This window comes from Mustela nivalis (genome assembly GCF_964662115.1).
Source record: "Mustela nivalis genome assembly, chromosome: 10".
NCBI classification, from domain to species: domain Eukaryota; kingdom Metazoa; phylum Chordata; class Mammalia; order Carnivora; family Mustelidae; genus Mustela; species Mustela nivalis.
In genome coordinates, this window is record NC_139029.1 from 23,343,641 (window position 1) to 23,349,225 (window position 5,585).

The window sequence follows — 5,585 nt, forward strand, 5'->3', positions numbered from 1 at the left end:
TCTCACCCTTTCTTTCCAAGAGTCCAGTTGCGGGGGCGGGGGGAAGGGTGGTTCTGCGGCGGGGCAGGGCTCGGGAGCTGGGGGACTGAGAGGCACCCAGCACCCCAGCGCGCACAGGTCGGCGCCCTGCGATCCCCACCCGCGCGGGTGGGGGGGGGGCTGTGGGGGGAGAGGCCGGAGCGCACTGTCCCCCGCAGCTGTCCTAAGGGCTGGGGGGCGGGGTCACGGCCACACCCCGTGCGTTTGGGGACAGTCGGAAGCCTGTTGCCGGAGTTAGGGAAGGGCTATCGGTTTAAGCCTATAAGGTCGAGTCCAGATTTAACACCGAGGGCCACCCCCATGCTGCAAGATTTCCTGGAGTCTCTCCTCCTGCGCCACCTGTCACCCCGACCCAGCCCCGCTTTTGTCCCCTCCAAGGCATGCCCCCTCCCCCAAGGCCTTAGCCCATTAGAGTTAGGGTCAAATTTCAACACTGATGTCTTTCTCCCTAAGCCAGAAGCTGCCGGCCCCATCCCAGACCTGGGCCTCGGGCATTCTCCTTCTGAAGCCTTTTTTCCACTTAACCCCTCCGTCTGGGGAGGTCTTTGACTCAATCACAAAAGAATGCTTTCTCTCCGCACTGTAAAGAGCGAGGGGCTGGATGTGTGTTTAATCAGAGAGGCCTTGAGTACCCGAGGGGGGTGGGGGAGAGGTGGTAGGGAGGGAGAGGGGTGGTGGGAGGCAGTGGTGCCCCTGAGTTGAGCTGATGTGGGTTGTGTGTTGCGATCAGTGTGCCCACTGGACGCTGTGTGAACACTACATGGTGTGTGTGTGTGTGTGTGTGTGTGTGTGTAGGGGGAGAATGTGGGACTGCATGCCTGTGTGTAACACTGGGACAACGGGGGTGGGGTACTGTCTGTGTGTGGTTGTGTGCTTGTATAATCTGGGGGCTAGAGAGTGGTTATTATGTGTGGTGATGGGTGGTTGTGGACTAGGTATGGGCCTGCGCAGAACCATGTGCCTGTGAGGGACCAGGGCTCCCGCGTGTGATGCGGGAGTGGGTGCTCACAAGCCCACGCCTGGAGTGTCCTCTGTGACTGGGGTCTGCACAACGGCAGCATCAGTCAGTGTGTCTGAGTGTGCCGCCTGGGGCCGTGTATTTATATCTCTCTGTTTAATGCAAGGGTCTGGGAGATTAACACCCAGGGTAGCCAAGTACACCCTTGTAAGGCATGCAGGAGAAAAAGCTGGGTTTTAAGGAGGCGGCTGGTCATTTTCTGACTTACCCCTAAAATATTCCAGGGGAGGAAGTTGGCAAAGCCTCAGCTGCTGGTCATTTGACAGCTGCTGCCAGTCAGAGAGCTGCTAAGGGAGAAAGGGCAAGCCTGGCGGCAGCACTGTTTGCTGTGGGTGCTAGGCAACAGGAGGCAAGGGTGGCATTGAGAAGGGCTATCCCTTCCCCTTCCACCTCCAGCCCAGGAGCTGGCCACTGGGCTGTCCCCAAGACCAATCCCTCACCCCCTTTGACCTCCCCTGAGGCCTTCCTTAAGCTGCAACTCGGAATCTCCCGGGGTCCCAGAAGCACTTGTGCCTCCACACCTTAGTTTTCACTCTTCCCTCTGCCTGGAACACCCTTTCCAGGGGTTCGCATCCCAGTTGCTACCGTTTCTGGGTCTCAGCTGACGTGGCATCTCCTCAGAAAACCTTTCCCTCATGTCCTCCACCCACGGCATAAATGTCCGTCCATGTACTGTTTATTTTCGGGACAGCACTTAGCACGCTCTGCGATCACACAATTGGTCTTCCATTCCCTCCTAGTCTGCTGTCCCCACTAGAATGAGGCCCTTGTGAGAGCAGGGACTTGGCGTGTCTTGTTCACTGCTGTGTCCCCAGCGCCCTGCACAGGGCCTGGCACATAATAAGATCTCAGATAGATAAATAAATAAGGAAATAAGTAAGTAAATAAATAAATAAAGGTTGTTGAATGAATGAGAGAAAGAAGAACGGTCCTAACCAGGCCAATCGTCAAAACATCCAAGGCCCACATTACGCCAGGCCTGCCCTGCTCGCTACCACCACCACCACAGAGCCCTCATGTACTTGGGGAAATAGGTATTCACATGTGCTCAAATCGTGTCTACCGAGGCAGAGCGAGGTGGGTGAGGACACGACTCCTCCATTCCCTTGGCAAACAGTGGCCCTCGGCCTGTGCGAGGCCCACGTCGGGCGATTAGCCCTATTTGGCCCAGGCTGCTGTTTGCAAAGAGCTTGAAGTGTAGAGGAAGCAAGAACTGTTGTCGGGGAGACAATCGCTCGCAGAGAATAATGCTCGGTCAGGAGCTGAGCAATGTAGACAGTGTGAACCGGGGAAGCCAAGGATGGGAGAGATGAACTCCAGGACGAGGCCACCCTCACAGACAAGGAAACCTGGACCCGCAAGGAGGAGGAAGGGTGAGGTGTCTGTCATAAGGCCAGCATAGCCACACTGTCTCTCGGGCGCCTCCACAAAGCCACGTCCAGAAGAGAAGAGCAGGTCCTGGGCTGGCTGTTCTTTGCCAGACCTCCACTCTCCATGCTTCTCTGCTCTGCTGCCCGAGCTGGGGCTGACCCCTGCTGAGACTCTCATCTGGGCCTCTTGCCTTATAGTTTCCGGTAGGGTCTGGCCAATGGAAGACCCTGACAGGAGATCAGCGTGAAGGAGCGGAGTTAGACTGAGATATTTCTACCACCCGCCTCCCCCTGTGATGTTGGCAGTTACTAGGTTCCTCCATGGAAAGCCGCAGCCCTTGCAGGACGCCTGAACCCATGGGTCCAACTCCCTCCAGGTTCATTAACAAGGTTCCCTCCCCTGGCCGTTTGATTCCATTCCACTGTTGGGAGTCCCCAGGGTGCTTCACTGCTCCTGCCACACCTCTGTGAATAGTTCCTTCATTAAAGTGTCTCCTGGATCATGCTTTGTGTTCCCTCTTTCCTGCTGAGATCCCTAAGGTTAAGAACTAAACCAAGGCGGGGTGCCTGGGTGGCTCAGTTGTAAAGCATCTGCCTTCGGCTCAGGTCATGATCCCAGGGTCCAGGCTCCCTACTCAGTGGGGAGCTTGCTTCTCCCTCTCCCACTGCCCCTGCTTGTGTTCCAGCTCTCATTGTCTCTGTGAAATAAATAAATAGAATCTTAAAAAAAAAGAACTAAACCATGGGAAAATGAGTCCTTGGCAGAGAATTCAGGAAGACCTTTTTTCTAAATTGACACCAAAATCAGAATTGGAAAAGTTGTGAACTGATCGAAATCCCATCCTTGATGAACAGCACCCTCCTGGCCACCACTCTGGGCAGGAACCCAACCCAAGAGGTTCCTCTTAGCTCCCCTTACTCAAGCTTCTGCCTGCAGTTACCTTGGCCAAGAGAAGGGGGCAGGGAGGGGGCTAAGCAGGGAGGAATGCCAGGGATGACTGGCAGAGGGATGATTTTGGAAGTAGAGAGGGCTGCACAGCGAGGGGAGCCTCAGGAGCAGCCTCTGTCTTATTCCAGAGCATTCCCTGTGAGACCTTGGGAAGCCAACCTCCCGGATCCTCAGTTCCCTGTCCATGAAGTGGACAATTAACACCCTCTTCACAGGATTGTTGTGAAAAGCAATCAAATATGAGGTTCAGCACATGAGCGAGTTGAGTGAACTTGCTCCAAACGCTGAGGGTAACACATTCCTCATTATTACTGGCGCAGGTAAAGGCCATTCTGCTGCACTTTGGTGTGCCAAGAGCTCCCATCTAGAGGCAGAAGGAGGATAGGAAGAGCCCGGGGCTTCAAGGGAGCCAGGGTACAAATCCAAGCTAAAACTCCCTCTGCAATTAGTCACCTTGTGACCTTAGGGAGGGCACTCTGCCTCATTGTTCTCAGTAAAATCAGATGACACTTTTAACCTCCTAGGTTTGTTGTGAGGATGAACTGGGAACATAGAAAGCATTGTCAAGTACCTGATGCATTCTAAAAGATAATTTATTTATCTATCTATTTATTTATTTATGAATGAGAGGGAGCGAGCACACAAGCAGGGGGAGCAGCAGGCTCCCCACTGAGCAGGGAGCCCGATGTGGGACTTGATCCCAGGACCCTGAGAACATGACCTGAGCCGAAAGCAGACACCCAACAACTAGCCACCCAGGCGTCCCCAGAGGCTCATCTTATAGTCTAGTGAGTGTCCGGTGGCCTTTTCCTCCTCACACCTACCCAGGAGGGGCCCAGGCATGGTGCAGACTTGGGTTCAAATCCAGTTCTGCATGGCTGGGCTGTTTTAACTTCCCTGAACCTCAGCTTCCATGGCTGGGAAATGAGGATGAGTGGGTGTTCCACGAGAAAATGCAGAGAATGCCCAGCACCTTGCCCAGTATACAAGAGTGGTGTAATAAATGTTCTCCTCTTTATTTCCTCTTCGCTCCCTGCCTGCCGTGGCCGCTGTCTGGGGGTTTTTGGCCCGCAGGGGTGCTGAGCGCCCGTGGAGGACCCCGCGTTGGGCGGTCGGGTTATTGAGGCAATTCCGACAGCTGCCTCCAGGGGGCGCCACTACACAGACCCCGCTCCTGGGGGTGACTGTTCCCACGGTCGCCGCGCGGGGCCGCCTGGGCCCGGAGTTCTGGGGGAGGAAGCCACGCGGGCGGCAGGAAGGTCTGAACCCCAGCTGGACCAACGATGTCTTCGGCATCACAGTCATAATTAGTAATAAACAGTAATAATAGTTATAGCATCAGATCCTCCGGGAGCCCCCAGTGACCGACTCAAGAGGCGTGTTCGCTTGCTGGAGGCTGTGGGACTCAAGGGAAGCAGCCAGGTTTAGACTCAGACCAGGGTCCAAACCACTCCAGCCCGCTCACTCTCACGCTGAGCTCTGCAACCTTGGCCCTCTCTGAATTGGCTTCCTCAGCTTTAAAAGGGAAAGTATGCCAATATAGTTCTTGCGACAAGTGAGCTTCTGGAGAGCTCACTGAGAGCGACTTGGGAAAGTGTACTTACTGTAATCCTTACCTCTACCCTGTGAGAGAGCTGTTGTCACATCCCCCTTCCAGACTGAGAATTCACTGGGGGCTTTCCCCAGGCTCTCCCCTCCCCCCGCCCCGCCTCCCTGTGGCTCGCTCTCTCTCCCCCAACATAGCCCAGAAGCCCCTCTAGCAGCTCATCCCTCAACCCGCCACCCAGGAGCCTCTCCTGTCCTCGATGGAGTTGCTCCATCAGCTTCAGACCCCCAGGCTCCTGGGGACATTATCCTTCTGTCCCCAGGTGCAGGCTCTGGCCAGAAAACTCCAAACTCTTCCCACTACACTCAACCCCACCCCTCACCCTGAAGCTAGGACCTACCTCTTACCTGCCTATCTCTTCTAAAACCCATGCAGTTACCTCTTCCAAAAAAAAAACGGTCTTCAGGTCTCTCTCCCCAGGTCGGCAGCCTTCGCATATGCTGTTCCCTCTACCTGCACACCCTTTCCCAGACCTAAAGCCTGTTGCTCAGGGCACAGCTTAAATATCCCATCTTCTAGGACATCCCCCTCCCCTGTGTTCCTGCAGCCTCCTGTACTTCCTCTAAACAGGTCACAGCATAAAGGGAATTTCTTGTTTAAGGG